Source organism: Mus musculus, chromosome 1 (genome assembly GCF_000001635.26).
Source record: "Mus musculus strain C57BL/6J chromosome 1, GRCm38.p6 C57BL/6J".
NCBI classification, from domain to species: domain Eukaryota; kingdom Metazoa; phylum Chordata; class Mammalia; order Rodentia; family Muridae; genus Mus; species Mus musculus.
Window position 1 is genome coordinate 48,881,199 of NC_000067.6, and position 23,132 is coordinate 48,904,330.

At 35.3% G+C, this 23,132-nt stretch overlaps 1 pseudogene; it reads left to right on the forward strand.

The window, feature by feature from the left end:
* On the forward strand, positions 497-1,727 carry Gm8357 (predicted gene 8357; annotated as a pseudogene).

The window sequence follows — 23,132 nt, forward strand, 5'->3', positions numbered from 1 at the left end:
CAAGGTTCTTGAATTTACAAAGTGAACCAATGCCCTTCCATATGATTCCCTTCACATTCAATTTACTTTTAAAGATAAGTTTTTGCTTCTCATAATATCAGACACATTTTCTCAGACTTGTGTTTATTCTTCATTTTGCATACAGATATCTAAATGATTTGTGCAGCTTAATATTCTGGCCATAACTTATGTTAATCCAAATCAAACCAACATATTAGATTGTACTATAGACTCTAGCTGCACCTTAAGTCAACTTCCCAGTGAAACCTTAGGTTCCATTTTATATTTTATCTCAGTATGTGATGTGTTTTCACCATCTTGTTTGTAGATTTTTCAGAGTGAAGCTCCTTTATATGACATCATAAACTTTCTATCTCAATTAGGTTGTAGCTCAGATGAAATTTTATTTCAACAAACTGCTAACTTAAGAAATATTCTCTTGGCTCTCTGCTCCTCCATGTTACAGAAACAGCTGCATCTTCTTGTGTAGTGCCAGCCTCGTCCCATAGTCAAAATGGTGAAGGTTGGTGTGAACAGATTTGGCCATATTGGGAGCCTGGTTACCATGGCTGCCATCTGCTCTCCACATGGCAAAGTGGAGATTGTTGCCATCAATGACCCCTTCATTGACCTCAACTACATGGTCTACATATTCCAGTATGACTCCACCCATGACAAATTCAATGGCACAGTTAAGGCAGAGAATGGAAAGCTTGTCATAACAGGAAGCCCATCACCATCTTCCAAGAGCAAGATCTGGCTAACATCAAATGGGATGATGCTGGTGCTGAGTCTACTGCTATCTTCACCACCATCCATGGAGAAGGCCAGGGTCCACTTGAGGAGTGGAGCCAAAAGGGTAATCATCTCTGACAGTTCTGCCAATGCCCTCATGTTTGTGATGGGTGTGAACCACGAGAAATATGACAACTCAATCAAGATTGTCAGGAGTGCATCCTGCATCAATACCAACTGCTTAACACCCCCCCCCCCCTTGGTCAAGAACATTCGTGACCACTTTGGCATCATGGAAGGGCTCATGACCACAGTCCATGCCATCACTGACACTCAGAAGACTGTTTATGGCCCATCTGAAAGCTGTGGCGTGATGGCCATGAGGATGCCCAGAACATCATCCCTGTCTCCACTGGTGCTGCCAAGGCTGTGGGCAAGGTCATTCCAGAGCTGAACAGGAAGCTCCCTGGTATGGCCTTCTCTGTTCCTATCCCCAGTATATGTGTTGTGGATCTGACATGCTGCCTGGAGAAAACTGCCAAGTATGAAGACATCAAGAAGGTAGTGAATCAGGCATCTGAGGGCCCACTGAAGAACATCCTGGGATACACTGAGGACCAGGATTTCTCCTGCGACTTCAACAGCAACTCCTACTCTTCCACTTTTGATGCGGGGGGCTGGCATTGCTCTCAATGACAACTTTGTGAAGCTCATTTCCTGGTATGACAATGAATACAGCTTCAGCAACAGGGTGGTGGACCTCATAGCCTGCATGGCCTCCAAGGAGTAAGAAACCATGGACCACCCACCCCAGCAAGGACACTGAGAGCAAGAGAGAGAGGCTTTTAGTTGCTGAAAAGTTTCTATTCCAACTTGTCCCCCAACACTGAGCATCTTCCTCACAATTTCCATCCCAGACCCCCATAACAACAGGAGAGGCCTGGGGAGCCCTCCCTATTCTCTTGAATAGTTTCAAGAAAGTTCACTGCACCTAACCCCAAAAATATATTCTCTTTTTAATATTCTGACCATATATGGGATATTATCATGCATCAATTTTCTTCTAGAAGAGTATGTCAAACACTTACCTCCATTCCTATCAAAAACTACACTTGTTGCATTTCCAATTTAGTTCTTTATCCTACAGATGTCAGCACTTATTTGGCTTGTCTTAGATAACCACAATCCCATTTTCAATATCATAACAACCTATAAAATAAATGTTTTCCTAGAGGTAGGCTCTTCCTACAGCTTAACTCATCTAGTTAAATACATATTCATATGTCATTAATTCAAATAATCTTATATATATGTATTTAATCTTAAATATATTTACATATTTATATGTTTTATATATATTATATTTTATATTTTATATATTTTATATTTATTATATTATATATATATATATATATATATATATAATTGTATGTGTGTTTGTGTATGTTGTGCATGTAGTGAGTATATTTAAAGTTAAACTGATTTGTCCGTATTGTCATGGTTTCATTGAAATCAAAGTTGAGGATCTTACCTTGACCTGCAGGTCATCCTTTAGTGAGAGGGTATTTATAGGTGGTGCCAGAATAAAGAGAAAGATAAAGAAGATAAAAAAATTATAAAAGATAAATGCTGGAGTCAGGAGGTCTTTCATAACCTTTCTTTATACCAAGCAGGTTTATTACATACAGCATCTTATATACTGATTTGTAATGAAAATATTTGCCAAGATTTATAGAAAGCTAACTCAGAAAATATTGTCTTCTGGCCTGTGATGGCTTCTAATTACAGTGATCATGTATATCCACACAGAGACATAAATACTAATGCACACCACCAACACATCAACAAAATAAACTTTAAAATGCCACATTTAGTGCATACAAGGACAAAGAAATAACTTAAAACACATTTAAAAGGCTCTTACCTTCATCCCTGTCATTGAAAATCTCTCAAATGCTAATTCTGAGAGAAAACCTTAGATTATAAAGGAAAGGTAATGAAATATAGCAAACAAGGCACACTGGATAAGATTTTCAACATACAGTTGTGGCTTCAAATGCTGTGTTATGTACTATTCAATACTGTACATTTCCATTGATTTCCTAGTATGAACATGCATTGTATCCTACCTAAGTTTGTCCATGGTATCTTGAATTTTAGAGGGAAGGCATTATTTGCTTCTTCTCTAGAGAAGGAATTTCAACACTGTGTATGACAAGAAATGATAAATAGCTTAGATTTTCTCCTTCATAGGAAAAAAATCATAGCAATATCTCAGAAAGGGGAAGTGATTTGATGAATTTGAGAATTAAGTTGTTCACTTGAGTATTCACATAGTGAATGTATTAAGGGAGAAGGTAATGGGTAGAAAAAAAATTAGATAAAAGATGTTTATTTCTCCAAATCAGAAAAGGCAAACAGAGGGTTTGCTCTGTTTTGTTTTCTTTTGTTTTGCTTTGCTTTTTGAAGTCTTTGATGCTCTTCCCTCATTTGAATTTCACAAGAAAGGTCTATTAGATTTAGGAATCAATCGTTTTCCAGGAAATCTAAAAAAACTTAGCACTTTGTTTTGTATTTTCCATGACTTGATGGTGTTCCTTTAAAAGACAATCTTTTAGAAAGACATGAAGTAAATTATTATTGTGCCTTGCTATTACCCTTTGTTTGTTAGATTAATGGAGAATATTAAAAACAACATGTCATTATAAATGCAATTATTTGAATTGAATTATAACTTAATTCATGAGTGTCCATTACCATTCTGCACTATTGGTCATTCAAAATTTGTCAGCAGCAAGTATTTTTTAATGGTACCATTACAATATTAAAACTATACAGATAAATTAATATAATTTATTCACAATGTAAATAGTATAGAATAAAGGCAAATTGGTTCTTCCATGTTTAAAGGTTATGATATCATACTTGGTTTATTTAAAGCTAGAAGACATTTAAAGCCAATGTGAACATTCACAAAATAAGATGTGTTAATTCATTGTCCTAAAAGCAATTTTTTTTTCTGAATAAAAATGGATTTTTCTTTAGTAACAGCTTGAAAAAACTGTATTGCTCTATTTTTATCATACAAAAAAAAGCATAAATGATGAGATGGCTACAGGGATTTTGCTCCAAAATTGAAACTTTGTTGTGGTTTTATTTTTTTCTGGAGACAAGGTATCAGTGTGGAGTCTTGGGTTTCCTGCAAGTATCTTTGTAAAGTAGCCTGGCCTGGAACTCATAGTGATCTGCCAGCTTCTGCCTCCAAAGACCTAGAACTAAATGTGAGTGCCACCACTGCCTAGAATAAGTGGGTTTTTAATTCATTTACTTTTATTTGTTATTTAGATTACATATTTATGTATATGAAAAACTTTACTTGCATATATGCAATTCAGACTTGTGGAAATCAAAATCTTATGGAAATCAAAAGAAGGTATTGGATCCTCAGCATCTGAACTCAGAAACCACCATTTGGGTGCTGATATTGGAACCCAGGTCATCTTCACCTCAGTCCCTATAATTATTTTTATTATGAGTGTCAGTCTACATTTCTATTCAAGGGAGTGGCAAAATAATATGTAAACACACCACACACACACACACACACACACACCCATATATATATATATAGTTTTAATTCTCTGTAAGGGCATCCCCCCAAGAAAGGGCAGCAGGGCATCAGTTCCCTAGGAACTAGAATTACAGAACCAACACATGTGTGCTACAAATCCAGCTTGAACTCTATGCAAGAGCTGGCAGTGCTCTTACTGTTGAAACATCTCTCCTGTACCAGGCTCTCCATCAATTTGCATATCAATTTTCTCTCATATAATGAATCATTCTTTCCATCTTTGACTTTTTATTTTATTGCATCAACTTTTCTGTTGAATAAAAAACCTTAATATTCATATATTATTAATTTAAATTTTTTAACACCAACAAAAGTGTGGGGTACTAGATCCTGTGAATGGAGTCATATAGGTTGTCTTTGATATCTAAATCTTGCACAGACTTATATTAACATTTCTTTCCCCTTCTATCCCATGTTAAGTAATGTTTCATTATTCAACAATAAGCCCTTTGAATGTCACTGTAACTCATCCACATGCTTTTGATAGTGCCATCATTAGTAGGGATATTACTCACTGACATTTATGAACTTGAATTTATACAGTGCCCCAGAATACCATTACAGCAGCCATGCAAATCATCATGGACTCAAGGACTTAGTGAAATAAATCAACATATTGAAAAATATTAGTCAGCAATTCTAAGTCCTTCAGTGGTCACGGACAGCACTCACAATTAAGTTCAAACTCTACAAAGTTTCCAACTTAGTTTCACCCCTGTTTGTCCTGCTATAATTTTTCTGTTTCCATCCATTTTTTTTTTTTAGGTCTTAATTCTTCAACAACTTGGCAATAAAAGTGTTTAAACTTTTCACAATTCCCCATCTGAAATATTCCCTTTAACTTTTATTACATTTATCTTAATCTTGACTGTTATTCCTTAAAGTGTCCACAAAGTAGTTAATTATTTCTAAGATAATAAGATTTTATTCAGATAATTATATAGTACTGTGTCCATAATGGTGAACAAAAAGAGTTTCTGTCCTGAAACACATGCCTAGTGGTTAATCTTTTTAACTTCTGTAATGGTGCTCTTCCCCTGTCTTGCAAATGACCCTTTACATCGCTTAAAACAAAGTTCAATTCCATAAGTATAATATCAGTATATCTTTTAGAGTTTTCAAGAATTGATCGAGTACTTTATTTTGAATTACAGAATTAATATAGACACTGCCACACAACATCTGATCTATGAATACTAATGACAATGTAAAAATTGGATGAGGGTGTTTTTCATTAATTATCTATCACGACAATAAGGAATTATATGCAAATGAACTTATTTTTTAATGCTTTATTTTATTATTTATAATTTTGAGTATGTTCATTGACTGGTGAGGGCTAAATTTAAGAGGTTTACTTGCTTTGCTTTCATTAATTAATTTGTTTATTTAATGTAGCAGTGAAGAGTTGCTCCATTCTGATCACTATGGATTATTGAGCCTCTAACTATCCACCAGAGCTCTCTAGACTCATGAATGAAAGATACACATGTCAGCTTTAAATTTAATATGCCTAACTGGCTCAATGACTGGACACTTTTCAACCCCCTTGTGGCTAGCACACACTTCTGTTATTCCTGAGTTAATATTTGCTCTCTGCTGTCCCATATCCTGTCAGTTACCCTGATTCTTACATGTCAGGAGGCCTTTTAGTCTAACCTTTCTGCTTCCCCATAATGACAATTTTGTTTGTTATTTTCCACTCTCAGTCCCTTGTCTACACAATCTAAAAGTCCCACCTCTGTCTCCCTGCCAAACCATTGTCTGCACTACAATTCTTTATTACCACCCAAAGCCAAGTGGGGAAGGAACCCTCAGCATCTGGAAGTGTGGCTTTTGGGAGCTGAATTAAGACAAAATATTATAACCAATTCCCACCATCGCTCACTTTCTGTACAATAAAAAGGCTTCTTCTCTCAGACTTAAATTGAGCATAACCATAACAATTATGTAAATTACAAAGTATGATATACAATTAACATCCAGTATATCATATTTGTCAACTAGATAAATACTCTACAATTTATCCTGACTTACAGATTTTTCTATACCTGAATTATGTTCTGACGTTAACTTGTATTACCATCTGAAAACCATCCTTTCTGTATCATCTTCCACAATACTAAACATTTCCAAATTATTCCTTAACTGTGAAACTATCTATGATTTATAAAATAACCATAATCACACACCCAAAATCAAGGGACTGGAATGATGATTATCCACAACTTCCTGTTGAGTAGGGGTGAGGAAAATTTCTTTAAAGTGTTTTAGGGGAAGGAAAATTAGAAAATTTGGATAGAATTAAGAAAGCTAGCCTTAGGGTCTGTTACTCAGTTTTTGTCCGTTTAGAAGGCTTAGGACTTGATTGAAGTTCTTACTGCATCTGTCTGAAAGATTGGATGAAGCAAGGTCATGTGGAATCAGTAGCAATTTCTGAAGCTGCATTGGAAGCCATTCTCTGGAGACAGCTTCAAGAGGCAGAGAGCTGGAACAAGAGGTCATATCAGAGTCCCCGAGGATGAATCTTGCCAGAGCTGTACATTCTGGAATATATGAATCTCACAACCAAACTTTTAGTACTATCAAGATATTGGTATGGATTGTTCAAGATGCACAGATCAGTTAAGGTTAAATTTTGTTTCTACTTTGAGCAGGTGAAAGACAACTATTCTTTTATGAGTTAATTTGACCAATAACCAATCTTCATGCCATATGAAGGATGACATGAATAATCTCAAGGGTTCCTTAACCAATAAGATTTATTGTCTACATTTGCTGAAATTTTGGCAAGAGACATTTTTTTTACACTCCATATTTTTCCCCCCGCCCATGCTGTGAGCCACCCTCTGACTGTTCCAAATCCCATACCTCCTCCCCATACCCTGTCTCCATGTGGATGTTCCCACCCCCACCCCACCTGACCTCTAAATCCCCTGAGGACTCCAGTCTCTTGAGGGTTAGGTGAATCATCTCTGAATGAACACAGACCTGGAAGACCTCTAGTGTATGAGTGTTGTGGGCCTCATATCAGTTGGTGTATGCTGTCTGTCTGGTGGTCCAGGGTTTGAAAGAAATCGGGTTTCCAGATTAATTGAGACAGTTGGTCCTCCTACAGGATTGCTCTTTCTCTCAGCTTCTTTCATACTTGTCTACTTCAACAAAAGGGGTCAGCTGCTTCTGTCAATTGGTTGGGTACAAATGTCTGCATCTGACACTTTTAGCTGCTTGTTGGGTCTTTCAGAGGGCAGTCATGATAGTTCCATTTTCATGAGCATTCCACGGCCTCAGTAATAGTTTCAGGCTTTGGGACCTCCCCTTGAGCCAGATCCCACTTTGGGCATGTAGCTTAACCTTCTTATCCTCAGGCTCCTCTCCACTTCCATCCCTGTAATTCTTTCAGACAAGAACAATTATGGATCAGAGATGTAATTGTGGGATGATAATCCCATCCCTCACTTGATGTCCTTCCTGCCTGAGGTAGGATCCCTCTCCTTCCTGTCAGGCATTTCATCTAAGATCCCTCCCTTTGAGCCCTGAGAGTCTCTCACCTCCCAGGTCTCTGGGTCTCCCAAATTTACTATTTTGCAAGGTTGCCTGTTTCCATTTTTTCTGCTGGCCCTAAGGACTTCAGTCCATTTCCCTCACCCAATACCAGATCAGATGCTCCCCCCCCCATCTTCTTTCCCTCTCTCTCCCTCCCCACTTATGATTTTTTTTTTTTTTGGATAGAGACATTTTTAAATCTAAGATAGTTATTAGTCTTTTCTCATGTTCAGGACTTAGAAGATCAACTTACCTGTCCTGTTTGATTTTCTTTAATTTTTCTTTTCTATAGCCAAGATATGCAGGGAGACTTTCCCTGTCACATCTGATCCATGTCACTCTAGGACGGGTCTAAATCCTTTTCTCTTTTCTTGTCAACACAAATACAGATCTTATCTCCCAAAATAGCACGTCCTTGGTCAAGTTAATTGCAAGAGAATTATGTTCTCTCCAATCCCAGGGCACAATTTTCAATTGTCTCTCTCCCCTCTGTCTTTTTCTCTGTTTCCCGCTCTCTGTCTCTGTCTTTCTTATACAGACACACACATAGTCGTGTGAACAAATACACTTTAATACAATCAGTTTTTATACTTAACAAACTTTAGCTGAGCACTTATTAAATGCCTGCCTACTTAAGTATTGTATATTCTTGTGATGGATGTCTCTTCATGACTGATTGCCATCATGGTGTTTCTTTTTATGCTCAGTAAGTATTTATATATATCCTACTTAGAAATATGGAATATAAATTTTCGCTACATGTTTTTTACCTTTCAAGACAGTCATTTTATGATTTTTTGAAAAATAAGGTGTAAAGGGCAAAGATATATACCAATCAAGCCAGAAAATTTTGATCTATAATGTTGTCATGCCCGTAAACTGTACTAGGGTAATTAGTAGCACAAAGCTTGTGCAAGTAACAAACCAATGTCTGATTTGATTTAAAGGCCACTACATGAGATAGAACATTTACCAAAAACTTATTGGGCAGAAGAGAAAGCAGAAAGAGTATAAGAAACAGAGAGGATGTAGAACACCAGGAGAATTAGGCCATCTAAATCAACTGAGCAAAATTTACATGTACTCACAGAGACTGAAGTACCAAGTACAGGGCCTAAGTGGTTCTGCACAAAATCCTCTGTGTGTATATATTATGACTTCCAGCTAACTGTTTTTATGGGACTCCTGAGTATGTGCATAAGTGAGTCTCATTTTTTGTAATATCTCCTGGGTACTTTTCCCTCTGTTTGCTTGCCTTGTCTAATTTAAATGTGATTTTTTCAAACTTATTATTCTTTTTTTTTTTTACATTTTTATTTTTATTTTTTTTCCATTTTTTATTAGGTATTTAGCTCATTTACATTTCCAATGCTATGCCAAAAGTCCCCCATACCCACCCACCCCACTCCCCTACCCACCCACTCCCCCTTTTTGGCCCTGGCGTTCCCCTGTACTGGGGCATATAAAGTTTGCGTGTCCAATGGACCTCTCTTTCCAGTGATGGCCGATTAGACCATCTTTTGATACATATGCAGCTAGAGTCAAGAGCTCCGGGATACTGGTTAGTTCATAATGTTGTTCCACCTATAGGGTTGCAAATCCCTTTAGCTCCTTGGGTACTTTCTCTAGCTCCTCCATTGGGAGCCCTGTGATCCATCCATTAGCTGACTGTGAGCATCCACTTCTGTGTTTGCTAGGCCCCGGCATAGTCTCACAAGAGACAGCTACATCTGGGTCCTTTCGATAAAATCTTGCTAGTATATGCAATGGTGTCAGCATTTGGATGCTGATTATGGGGTGGATCCCTGGATATGGCAGTCTCTACATGGTCCATCCTTTCATCTCAGCTCCAAACTTTGTCTCTGTAACTCCTTCCATGGGTGTTTTGTTCCCAATTCTAAGGAGGGGCATAGTGTTCACACTTCAGTCTTCATTCTTCTTGAGTTTCATGTGTTTAGCAAATTGTATCTTATATCTTGGGTATCCTATGGGCACAGGGGAAAAATTCCTGAACAGAACATCGATGGCTTGTGCTGTAAGATCGAGAATTGACAAATGGGACCTAATGAAACTCCAAAGTTTCTGCAAGGCAAAAGACACCGTCAATAAGACAAAAAGACCACCAACAGATTGGGAAAGGATCTTTACCTATCCTAAATCAGATAGGGGACTAATATCCAACATATATAAAGAACTCAAGAAGGTGGACTTCAGAAAATCAAACAACCCCACTAAAAAATGGGGCTCAGAACTGAACAAAGAATTCTCACCTGAGGAATGCCTAATGGCAGAGAAGCACCTGAAAAAATGTTCAACATCCTTAATCATCAGGGAAATGCAAATCAAAACAACCCTGAGATTCCACCTCACACCAGTCAGAATGGCTAAGATCAAAAATTCAGGTGATAGCAGATGCTGGTGAGGATGTGGAGAAAGAGGAACACTCCTCCATTGTTGGTGGGATTGCAGGCTTGTACAACCACTCTGGAAATCAGTCTGGCGGTTCCTCAGAAAATTGGACATAGTACTACCAGAGGGTCCAGCAATACCGCTCCTGGGCATATATCCAGAAGATGCCCCAACTGGTAAGAAGGACACATGCTCCACTATGTTCATAGCAGCCTTATTTATAATAGCCAGAAGCTGGAAAGAACCCAGATGCCCCTCAACAGAGGAATGGATACAGAAAATGTGGTACATCTACACAATGGAGTACTACTCAGCTATTAAAAAGAATGAATTTATGAAATTCCTAGCCAAATGGATGGACCTGGAGGGCATCATCCTGAGTGAGGTAACCTTATTATTCTTAACTTATTTAGTTGTGTTTTTTTGTTTTGTCTTAGAATTTGGTTATTTTGTATCCAAGGTGACTTTAATATTTTTTTACATTTTCTGATAATTACTATTCAGTGATGGTGTTGTTTTGATATGCTACATGAGAAATTATATGAGGGATATTGTTAGCATGTCTTGCCTAGGTATAAAATAAATATAATAATCTGATTTACATAATATCATGAGGTAATATATTTGAATAAGTGAAATTTTTCTTTGATATGTATATTAATCTCAGAAATATTTGTATAGTTTATACTAGGTAGAAATTTGCTTATTTGTATGTGTTTGTTCACACATTATTTTAAGTGTCATCTTCTTTATTAGACTATATTACCTTCAAAAAGTCTGTTTGATCTTTTAGAAAATATAAAGTGTATATAAGTAAAATTAACAATAAGTATAATAATTTGTGGAATAGTAGGAGAAAATAGAGGACTATTTGTGCACCCATCCTACTCCTTCATCTTACTAGTGACATTTAAGCATTACCCATGTGCTTTTGTTGGTATTACAAATGGAACTTATTTAACCTGAGTTCTTTGGATTATAAAAATATAATTTAATACAAAGGATATATTGAATACAATAAATGTAATATAACACAAGTGATTATATTAGGGGAAAATAAAATTAACATACTCAAATAAATCTATTAGAGCAGAGCACCACTTTCTAGAGGGAGTATGCCTGCCATTTGACTCTTTTTTAGCATTGCTCACTTGGTATACCAGTATAAAAGTAAATAACAACACAAGCATTCATGTGCTATGGCTCTAGTGACCACATCATGGTATAGAGTTCCATGATATATTCCTAATTTCCTTCTTCCTCTTTCTTTTAGAAATCATGATAAAGTTAGAGGCAATTTAAATTCCTAAATAATCCTTTTGTTCCTTAGGAAACTTTTAATACTCATACTCTATGATTTAAGGTAAGAACAAAATCAGAATCTTAGTTAAACTCAAAATGTGCCACTAAAATAAATGCAAATACTCTAAAATGTATCTCTGGTACTTAATGTGCAGTAAGGTCTTCACTAACATGCTCTAAGTCTCCTGACAGTTGCTATTGGGAAACTGTAAGGTAAAGATGTTAAGAAGTTGGAAATATTGTGGTTGACTGAGGTACAGGGACAGAAGTTTTACAAATGAAATAAATGCTTTTACAAAATAGATGTAGGTGAAAACTTCAATATAAAGAGGATGATGAGAAATTCATTGTAATAAAATAAGGTGGTGAAAATGTGTATACTTTATAAACTGTCCAGTTTATGCTATTTAGTTATAATTGTTCATGTGGACTGATACAACAGATATGAATCCACAGCCAAAGCTACCATGAATATATTAAAGCATGGCATTCTTTTTTAGCCTTGTTCTCCATTCTTTAGGATGGATTAAAAAAAAAGAAGACTCTGAACAAGAAAGGGCAATAAGGAAAGGAGAAGAAATGAAACAAGGAACCAATGAAAGGAGAAGAAAAAAGAAAGTAGTATGAGAGTGAATGAGAGAGAAGAAAAGGAAACAAAGTCAAGAAGAGGAAAAGACCTGATAGCAGAAAATGAAGGAAGCAGAGAAGTGGGAGAGCTGAGGGTACAGTCTAGCTTCACATTAGAATGGGAAATATTAATGGCACTACAGAATAAACTCCACTAAGCTACCTCCTAAATATGCACTTAGATGACTTGACAAAGCATGGCAGCTGGAGATCGTCCCATTTGCTACATAGGTGATTTCAATTAAATCTGGATGCAACCAGTTCACACTGTACTTAGGCAAGCTGGAATAAATGGCAGCTTGGCATGAATTGAGTCAGGGTTAATGGTAGTGAGGCTGGTAAGCTGACAAACGTGGGAAGTCTTTAAACATTTCCCTGAGAAGTTGGCTGCTGAAATGTAGGCAAAGTGATTCATTTACTAAAAAGGAAAATACAGTGAAAAGTATAATTAGGAAAGAAAACTGCCTTCAGAAAATAGATTTTATTTTTTAATTTGCAAGATCCCTGGCTTTCAGAAGCAAACTACACGTCTTCAAAATAGATTTTCATCTTATGTGTACAGTATTTACTAGACTAGCATAGTTCAATTTTTATTCTTTATTTTTCTGTATTCTACAAATTGTATGGCCTTTGATTTGACCCTTAACTGACTTTGCTAGGAAAAAAAACAGTCATGTGGAAAACAGTAAGAAAAAAAAATCCTAGTTGTCTATACAAATTGTTGCATACTTTATTGTTCTCTTTAAACTGGAACACAATAATGTTTACGGTGCTTTGCTTGTATATATCTGAAAGTAATTGGACAGTTCCACCCTAGTGAAATTGCTTACACAAGGGTAACAATGCAGAACGCTGCTGCTAACTGTGTTTTAATCATTCCTAAGTGGGTAGTTGAGTTTATTCAGCTATGAATCAATGCATCAATTTAGATGGAAGAGTAAATGTTTTTATAAGTATTTTGGGCAAGATAACCCAAAGATACTTAAGTAAGATATAAAAAGAAAAACAAGGGAACTAGACAAATGACTCAGTGGATAAAGTACATTGGGCTCCTGGAAAGTATCAGAGTTTGGTTACCAGCCTTTACACCTAACTCAAGTGATCTGATACTTTATTCTGACCACTTAGGCAACTGTACAGACATGAAATCCAATACATGCACCATGTACATACATACATACACACACACACACACACACACATCAATAAAAATAAGTGTGCAATAATGTGAATAATAAAAGCTATCAAGCCAAATAAATTTGACTACTCTACAATCAAGAAGTGAAATTTCTTTCACTAATGTGTGGTTATTTCCTGAAGTTTAGATATTGGGTTGCCCTGAAAGGAAACTATATGGAACTTTAAAGAAAAATACTTCTTGGTGACATTTCCACCCAGGTGAAAATTAGTACATATGATTATCACAAGAGACAATAATATTAATAATGTAATTTTGACATTTCTACTTCTAATTGAGCTCAGTGTTTATTTTACATCAAAATTCCAGGTTACAGCATGTCATTCAGATGTTAAGGCAGAAATTACATGCAGATTTTTACATTATATCCACAGTCAAAAGCAGGAATCTTTTCCATCCACAATATTCATTCCATTTCTGTATGTTTGTTTTACCTGTTATCTACTAGTCTCCCTGGTTTAACTCATTCTCACCACCACCAAAATAATTCCTCTCATTTCCTGGTTTCATCCTTTGTTCCAAATTAAATACACAAAAGATTAAAATGTATCATCTGTGAAGTGGATACAGCCTAAGGGTATATGTTACCTCACTCAGAAGGAGATACAATTTTCCACAAAAGGAAGATAACTGATTGCTTATCCAATATCAAATGGTTGACACTGATAACATAAGCACTTATGCAACATTATGCAGACTCAGAGTGTTGTACTTACATGTTTAGGATTATGTGTGTGTATATGTGTATATTATACACACACACACACACACACACATATATATACATATATATGTATGTATGTATATGCTATTGCATATATATTATGAATGTCATTAATATATCCAAGAAATTCATATATGTATATTTATATAAATTTTGGAAGAGAGCATTGAGGAGTATATGGGTGGGGTTAGATGGAGAAAGTCGTAAAATGATGTCATTAAGTAAAGAAATTATTTTCTAAAATATCAAGTCAGCCAAACTTCTGGCAAGAAACATGTTAGATCACTCACAGGTTTACACTCCAAACTGAGGACCTAATGGTAAGTAATAGCTGCTTGGGAAAGAGAATGAATATTCTCGAGAAGCAGGGGAGATAGCTGTCAATCCTCCTGCCATTGAGCCCATATCATATAAACAGGAAACACTAATTTTACCTGATAGGTTATTGCAAATAACACTAAAGAAGAAGAAATTAAATTTGAGGGGATCTTAATTGAGTTGGAAGGAGGGTAGAGAAAGAATATGATCCTATTTCATTATGTGCTTACATGTACTTCTCAATGAATAAATCTCTAAATAAATAAAAGATCTGTGAACAATAAAATAATGCATGGGTACTGATGTTTATACTTCTCTCCTTTTCATTTTAAATTTTATTTTTAAACTTAATTAAATTTAATTACATCATTCCTTGCTCCTCCTTCTACCACTCCAATGTATAGCCCTTCAAAGCTCTCTCAGATTCAAGGACTTCAACCATTGTCATAACATTTTTAATTTTTTTAATATCACATATACATTGAGAAAATTCAAATCTGAACATTTATTTTCACATGAAAATATGTTATATGATATTTAAATCATTAGTTATGTGTAAAATAAAAACACCAGGAGTAATAATAATAAGGTTAAAAAATAGCCGTATGAAAACTGCTGCTGTTTTAATGAATATAAGTATAATAAAGGACAAAGCAGGAAGTTTATAGCAGTAAACACCAGGTCAAATAACTGTTTAACCATTTCAAAATCAGTAATGCTGGGGTTCCTTTGTCTTTCTTAATCATTTTCCAGAGACTAGTCATATACATGAAATGATGGACTGAGAATTGGAGGTTATGGTTCGTCATCTCTGAAGGTATTTAGTTCTAGAATCAACACAAATGTTGTTTTGCTCCTAAAAGTCATAATTTCCTTTGCATTCACTAACACAATACATACATACATGCATACATACATACGTATATACAGTCATATTTATGCATACATACATACATACATACATATACAAATATATTTAATTTTAAATTATCTTGACAGTGACTATATGTGTAACAAAAATATAAAGAAAGATGAAGAAAGAGGAAAAGAGATATTATAAATTATATTTTAATATTTCTTATAGAAATTATTATAAAGATATGTCTTTCAAATAAAATATCATAAATACGATAAATAAATTAGACTTTGGTACCTTAAAATAATCTATTTATTTCTTTAGCTTGTCATTTTTGTTATTTGGATAAAACCTGATAATGAGTGTTAAGTATGTAAAATCTAAACTACCTTACACAACTTCTTATGCCATTTGCTAATAATTTCTTTGCAATTATTTCAAATGTATCATTTTTCCCATCAGTGTTTAATTATCAGTGGCTTTATTTCTCTCATCATTAGCACCTAATGTTCTCAATGTGATTAGTAGTGAGTTCTAAAGGAACTCCGGCCTTTCTTACAATGAAATCACCAGCACAGATTTCTGCTTGGTGATATCTTATGAGGTACAGATTTACCCAGTTTTTTTTTCCTTTTTCCTCCCTCTTTTGTGTGTCAAATCTTCATTCTATTGACTATTAAAAGCATGCTGTAATATTTATAGGAGAATGGAAAGTAGATACTTGTGTGAGTGACAAAATTACATTAGTTTTGTTTTACAAGGTTTTTGTTATGTTTTGTTTTTGTTTTTGTTTTGTTTTGTTTTGTTTTGTTTTGTTTTGTGGTTTGGTTTAATTGTTTTAATTTGCTTTGGCTTAAGCATGTGTTCCAGGGCTGGTTACACTTAAGCATGTGTTCCAGGGCTGGTTACACTTTCCTCCTTCTATTCCAAGAAAACCAAGGCTGGCTGGCTCTCTCTCTCTCTCTCTCTCTCTCTCTCTCTCTCTCTCTCTCATAGGTTATTTTGTTTATTTACATGTCAAATGTTATCCCCCTTCCCAATTACCTCAAAAAAACCACCATTTCAGCCCCTTTCTCCCTGCCTCCATGAACGTTCTCCCCTACCCACCTATGTACCTACTCCTGCCGCACTGCCCTATCATGCCCCTAAACTGGGACATCAATCCTTCACAGGACTCAGGGTTTCCCATCCCATTGATGCCAAGGGCACCCTCAGCTGCATATGAAGCTGGAGCCACTGTTCCCTCCAAGTGTACTCTTTGGTTGATGGTTTAGTCCCTGAGAGCTCAGGGCAGTCTGGCTGGTTGATATTGTTACTCTTCCTCTGGGGTTGGAAACCCCTTCAGCTCCTTCAGTCCTTCCCCCTAACTCATCTACTGTGGTTCCCATACTCAGTCCAATGGTTGGTTGCAAGCATCTCCATCTGTATCAGTAAGGCTCTAACAGAGCCTCTCAGGAGACATCCATATCTGGCTCCTATCAGCAATCACTTCTTGTCATCAGCAAGATGGCTAATTATATTTGATGTTAATTCCATTCTCCTGTAAGTGGCTGCAAATAAGGAATGAGTCAGCACTCAGGTGATTTCATGTAAACCTGCTTTCCACCTTAATTTTTAAAAATAAAGAAGAGCTGATGATTGGGCAGGTAAAAGGGAAGGTGGGGCAGAAGGTGGGAGAGAGAAGTAGAAAATGGAAGAGGGAGAGGAGGAGGAAGAGGAGGAGGCGGAGGAGGAGGAGGAGGAGGAGGAGGAAGAAGAAGAAGAAGAAGAAGAAGAAGAAGAAGAAGAAGAAGAAGAAGAAGAAGAAGAAGAAGAAGAAGAAGAAGAAGAAGAAGAAGAAGAGCAGAGCCAAATGACCTGGAGAAACCACAATTTCTAAGGGGTCTCATAGTTGTGGAAGATGGTAGTATAGTGGAAGATCTGCCAAATCTAGGTGCACAGCATGTATTCATATTAATTGAGTAGTGTTTTTCACTGCCAGGGCATGAGTTGTTGATTGGTTTATATTCTTTTCTTTCTAACATTCATTAAGTTCTCCCTGTTCAATAAAACACAGTAGATTCATTTCCATATAGAAATTGCATTAAAGTAAGTTGTATAAAATTTTTGCCATATTATTATAAAATTATAAGAATGTTATATTTTGACATGTATTATTATTTCATAGGTGTTATATAAATAATTTTTACATATTGGAAATTTTCATGAAAAAAGTATGCAAAGTATTGCTGTTGTTGATATTTTATGATAAGGAAACTGAGAGGAACTGAGATGCTGATTAATGTGAATTCTCTAAAGTCCAGTGTTAGGAATGGCAGCACTGCTATTTCAGTGAACTCCCATAGCCAAGTTGAGAGTTTGCAAGCATAAAGAAAACACTACTTACAACACTGTTCATGCATGAAAGTATAGATATACATAGGTGTGTTTCCCGAGGCCTACTGCTGGTGCAAAAGAAGATGTTTTAAGAACTATTTAGCCTGAACAGAGATAGTTCAGCAGCTAAGGGTTCTAACTGCTGCTACATAGGATTTAGTTCTCAGTACCCATATCTGTATTGCTGACAATCTAAGTTCCAGGACACTCACTCCATTGACACTGTTACAAGCATAAACACATATACATAATTAACAACATAAATCATTATAAATACTTAGAAGTAAAATATTTTATTGATAGTCTATTGAAATTTTGGTATTAATTTTTGAAAGATAATTATTTTAAATTCCTGTGAATTTTTTCAGTAGCAGTATGTTGAATATTATTAGGAAAATAAATATTCTAAGTTGAAAATAATGTATTTTTATTGGATATGATTGAAATTATGTTATAAATAACCATATACAGTTGTTATATAATATAAAAATGAAAAATCACATTGTTGCAAATTAAACTATTTTTACAATATATTGTGTCATTCATGTAACAGATTTAAATGGATATCAAAATTTACTCATAATTTTCTTAATTTCCTCTTTAATATATCAAGACATTTCTGAATTTTCCATAATTTTCATTGTTTAAAATTTCACTTTCACAAAGGAACTCTCACAATATGTACTCACTGATAAGTGGATATTAGCCCAGAAACTTAGGATACCCAAGATATAAGATACAACTTGCTAAACGCATGAAATTCAGGAAGAAGGAAGACCAAAGTGTGGACACTTTACCCCTTCCTAGAAATGGGAACAAAACACCCACGGAAGGAGTTACAGAGACAAAATTTGGAGCTGTGACAAAAAGATGGACCATCTAGTGATTGCCATATGCAGGGATCCATCCCATAATCAGCTTCCAAACGCTGACACCATTGCACACACTAGCAAAATTTTGCTGAAAGGACCCAGATATAGCTCTCTCTTGTGAGACTATGCCGGGGCCTAGCAAATACAGAAGTGGATGATCACAGTTGGCTATTGGATGGGTCACACGGCCCCCAATGCAGGAGCTAGAGATATTACACAAGGAGCTAAAGGGAACTGCAACCCTATAGGTGGAACAACAATATGAACTAACCAGTATCCCAGAGCTCTTGTCTCTAGCTGCATATGCATCAAAAGATGGCCTAGTCGGCGATCACTGCAAAGACAGGCCCATTGGACTTGCCAACTTTAGATGCCCCAGTACAGGGGAAAGCCAGGGCCAAAAAGGGGGAGTGGGTGGGTAGGGGATTGGGGGGGTGGGTATGGGGGACCTTTGGGATAGCATTGAAAATGTAAACGAGGAAAATACCTAATTTAAAAATTAAAAAATAATTAAAAAAATTCACTTTCTCTTCATACTTTATTGGTTATGACTATTTTTAAGTACTTTTCACTGACATAAGAACAAGAGCAGCCGGGCGTGGTGGCACACGCCTTTAATCCCAGCACTCCGGAGGCAGAGGCAGGCGGATTTCTGAGTTTGAGGCCATCCTGGTCTACAAAGTGAGCTCCAGGACAGCCAGAGTTATAAAGAGAAACCCTGTCTCGAAAAACCAAAACCAAAAACAAAAACAAAGCAAAAACAAAAAAAGAAAAACAAAAAACAAGAGCGAAAAAGAAAATAAGCCTAGAGAGATATTTCTCAAGATGCCATTGGTGAGATTCCCAGTACCCTTATGGTTGTTAACAACCATGTGTATCTAGAGTTTCAGAGGCCCCCATCCCTTCTTTTGGCCTCCTCAGAGACTTTAGACAGGTTTTACATCATCATACATGCAGACTAAATACATTTTACCAATAAAAATAAGTTCTGTAATCAAGTGGTTACTCCTGAAACCATAGGATTTTATAAGGAAAGATTGCAAAGCTTCAAAACTAGCCAAAGCACAAGAGAAAACAGGGCATTGTTGGGCATGGCAGAAATAGTCTTCTCCCCAAAAGGGCCTTGATTGGTTATCAGATATCAAGTGGACATCCCTATTAACTGGCAACCTTACAGTCTGAGAAAATTCTACAATATAGTAGAAGTATATTTTTACATATATTAATATCAATAGTAAAAGATAGAGTCTATTTGTTGAAAGAAATGGAGGTGCATGTGAAGTTGCAGGAAAAACATGAAAGTGGAAATGATGTAAGTAGAGTATAAATTTTAAAATATTATACAAAATAACCAATAAAATGATGTGTTTACTAAATCAACATTATAAAGTGCATTTATGGAAGCTTCCAAACATGATCTTTTCTAGTCATCCTTCTTCCATTTTACTTTTTATGCCATCGATTTTTATTTGGAGAATACAGTGAAGATCATAAAAGTCTGTGGGAAGGAACATACCTGGCTGTTGCCACGGAACTGTGTGGGTGGAGTTCAGACAGTATACCAGGAGCTTGGGGCATTGCCTACATAATTGATGGCCATACATCTATGGGGGATGGGAGGCTGTGGGTGGCTATAGCAATGACAGGAGACAGGGGCCCAGGAGGTATGACTGAACACCTGCCATCCCTTAGGGTCAATGGGGTTCACGACCTGTGCTCCATCAGGGACCAGGCTGTCTGTGTACAGCTCACTGCCCCACATGTTGCAACTATCATTATATCTGATCTCTAGTTATATTAGCTTTTTGACTTCCAATTTTAATAGCATTGTCTCTCCTTGTCTTGTAATTACCATGTAATTGGCACAAAAGGAGACATATAGGACAATGTAAAATTACCAAGATATAAATCCATGGAACTACCAAATAATTTTCAATAAAATAAAATGCCTTGACCACACATTAGATAAAAGAGAGCTTGTTCTACAAAAGGGTTTTTGAAATAAACTATATGTAGAAGATCAAAATTAGATGTATGTCTCTGATTCTGCACAAAAATGATCTCCAAATGAATCAGAGGACTGCATTAAAATTTTTAAAAGCATAGATTTAATATCTTCCTACATTTTATCTGTTTATTATCTTATCTAGTTACATCTAACTTTTTTTTAAAAGAAAGATAGTTCTTTATTTTGGTGCTATGTAGCTTATGTTAAAATATTGAATAGTTTAAAAAGTACAGATTGATTAAACTTACTGAACAACATAAAACTAAATGTTATATTCAGAACATATAATTTAGAAGATATTATTCTTTTAGAAACATGCAAAAACATATATACATTCTTTTACAATCATTAAAATACACATACATGTATATATTTAATACATCCCAACAACTAGCATCAATGCTTTCTTAATGATTATTTCCTTTTATGTATTCCACAATTAATGAAGTCCATATCTATATTTAAGTGGCTTTTTAAAATTATTTTTTGTAACTAATTTGTTATTGAATTTTGTTAATGACTTGACACAATTTTGTGGTTTAACATGGAACTAATATGTATTATATTATATTTGAATCTATAAATCCTGTAACCAAAGTGAGAGAACATAGAATACCATCATTAAAAATAATATTATAACTTTATCTATATATGTGTGCATCAGTGTGTGTTCTCATGAATTAGCCTCTCATATTTCTCTGCTTTGAGAAGATAAATGTATTTTAAACATTATTTTAGAAGTGTTAAGCCTGGTTGATTTTTATGTGGAAATCAAATATAAAATATTTTCCCAGAAAAATATGAATTCATATGCAAATACATGTAAAATTATTTTAAGCCATTTATATTATAGGCAATATATTTTGGAAAATTAACATGTATCTTTTATGTATAATGAAAAACAGCAAGCTCAAACTTGCTAAGAAATATCTTCCAAAAACAAGGAAGAAATCTATACATTTGGTTTTTCTAGTATCTAAAGTCTGTGATATATCTCAATAGTTAAGTTAGGAAAAAAACAATGAAAAGTTTAGCACATACTTGGTTATTTGTAATCATCAATATTGCAACTTGACTTCTTTCTTTGACATATATTACAATGATCAGACAATATCTACTTGTATCTTTTTTTATAATCAGCACATATCTATTCCAAACATAAATTGTTATGGGAATATGATTCAGCACCATTTATTTGATTATAAATTCAAGTGCCAACTTTACTCTGTTCTTTATTTTTAATGTGTGTTATCATAAGGGCATGATTCTATGTTTGTTTGTTTGTTTTTTTGTAGTTTTATAGTTAGTGAACAACACATGACATTTCTTAAGAAAACTAGATATGTTCTTCCAGGAATCTATCAATCAAAATTACTCTGATTATTTGGTACTTAGCAATTGTATCATTATTTCCCTCAATATACAAGCAAACTTATCAAAAAATACCCAGTGATTTTTGTACTTCTGAAACACTTATCACCAATCTATATTTTTTTATTTTATTTCCATTCCTCTGGATATTGATATCTCTTCACTAATACTTTAATCTATATATAAACTCTGTGATTATATGAACTGAAGCCTGCTTATCAAAGACTTTACAGCTAACATCCACATATGAGCAATTGCATACTATATTTGTCATTTTGTTTCCGAGTTACCTCACTCAGAATGATTTTTTTCTAGCTTCATTCATTTTGCTGTGAATTTCATAATTTCCTATTTTATTAGTTAAATAATATTCCATTGTGTAAATGTACTACATTGTTTTAACCTATGTATCTATTTGCAGATGTCTAGACTATTTCTAAATTCTGTTCATTATAAGTAGACAAACATTAAACATGGCTGAGTAACTATCTCGGTTATAGAATGAAGAAACCTTTGGATATATGCCCAAGAGCGATCTAGTTGGAAGGAATGAAGTGAGAGAGAGACTAAGGGCCATTGGGGGAGGCATATGAAAACCTAATATAGTAAAGGCTTCCTAAAAACAAAACAAAAAATACTAAAAGGAATCAAAATGGAATTACCAAATAACTTGGGAGATACTATACAAATTAGACATCCCTTTTTACCAAATGAAATCTTCAGTTCCCAAAACAAGTTGCCTTTAATTAAGTTGTTAGTCAAAGGGGCTCTGTGGGAACTCCAAACAACTAGGTTATTACTAAGGCAATCCATTGGGGCCCTATTTCAGAAACAACACCCACACAACTCAATAAACACTGACAGGTTAAGCTAGCACCTACCTAGAGACCTGATCCCTACCAAATAATGCCATGGCGTTGAACTGGTTTTGCAAGCTATAAAAGAAGAAATGTAACCTTCATCCATATACAAATGCTTTAACTTATTCGGGTAACCTACCCACAAAATACACAGGTGTAATAGTAGCACAAATCTCGCTAGAGGAAGCAACCAACATCTGATTGGACATAATAAATACTTTATTAGATGGGACCTATCCCAAACACTAATTTTGTGTCCCAGAACCTGAGGCTATAGTCCAGGGACTTAGGGGAAAACT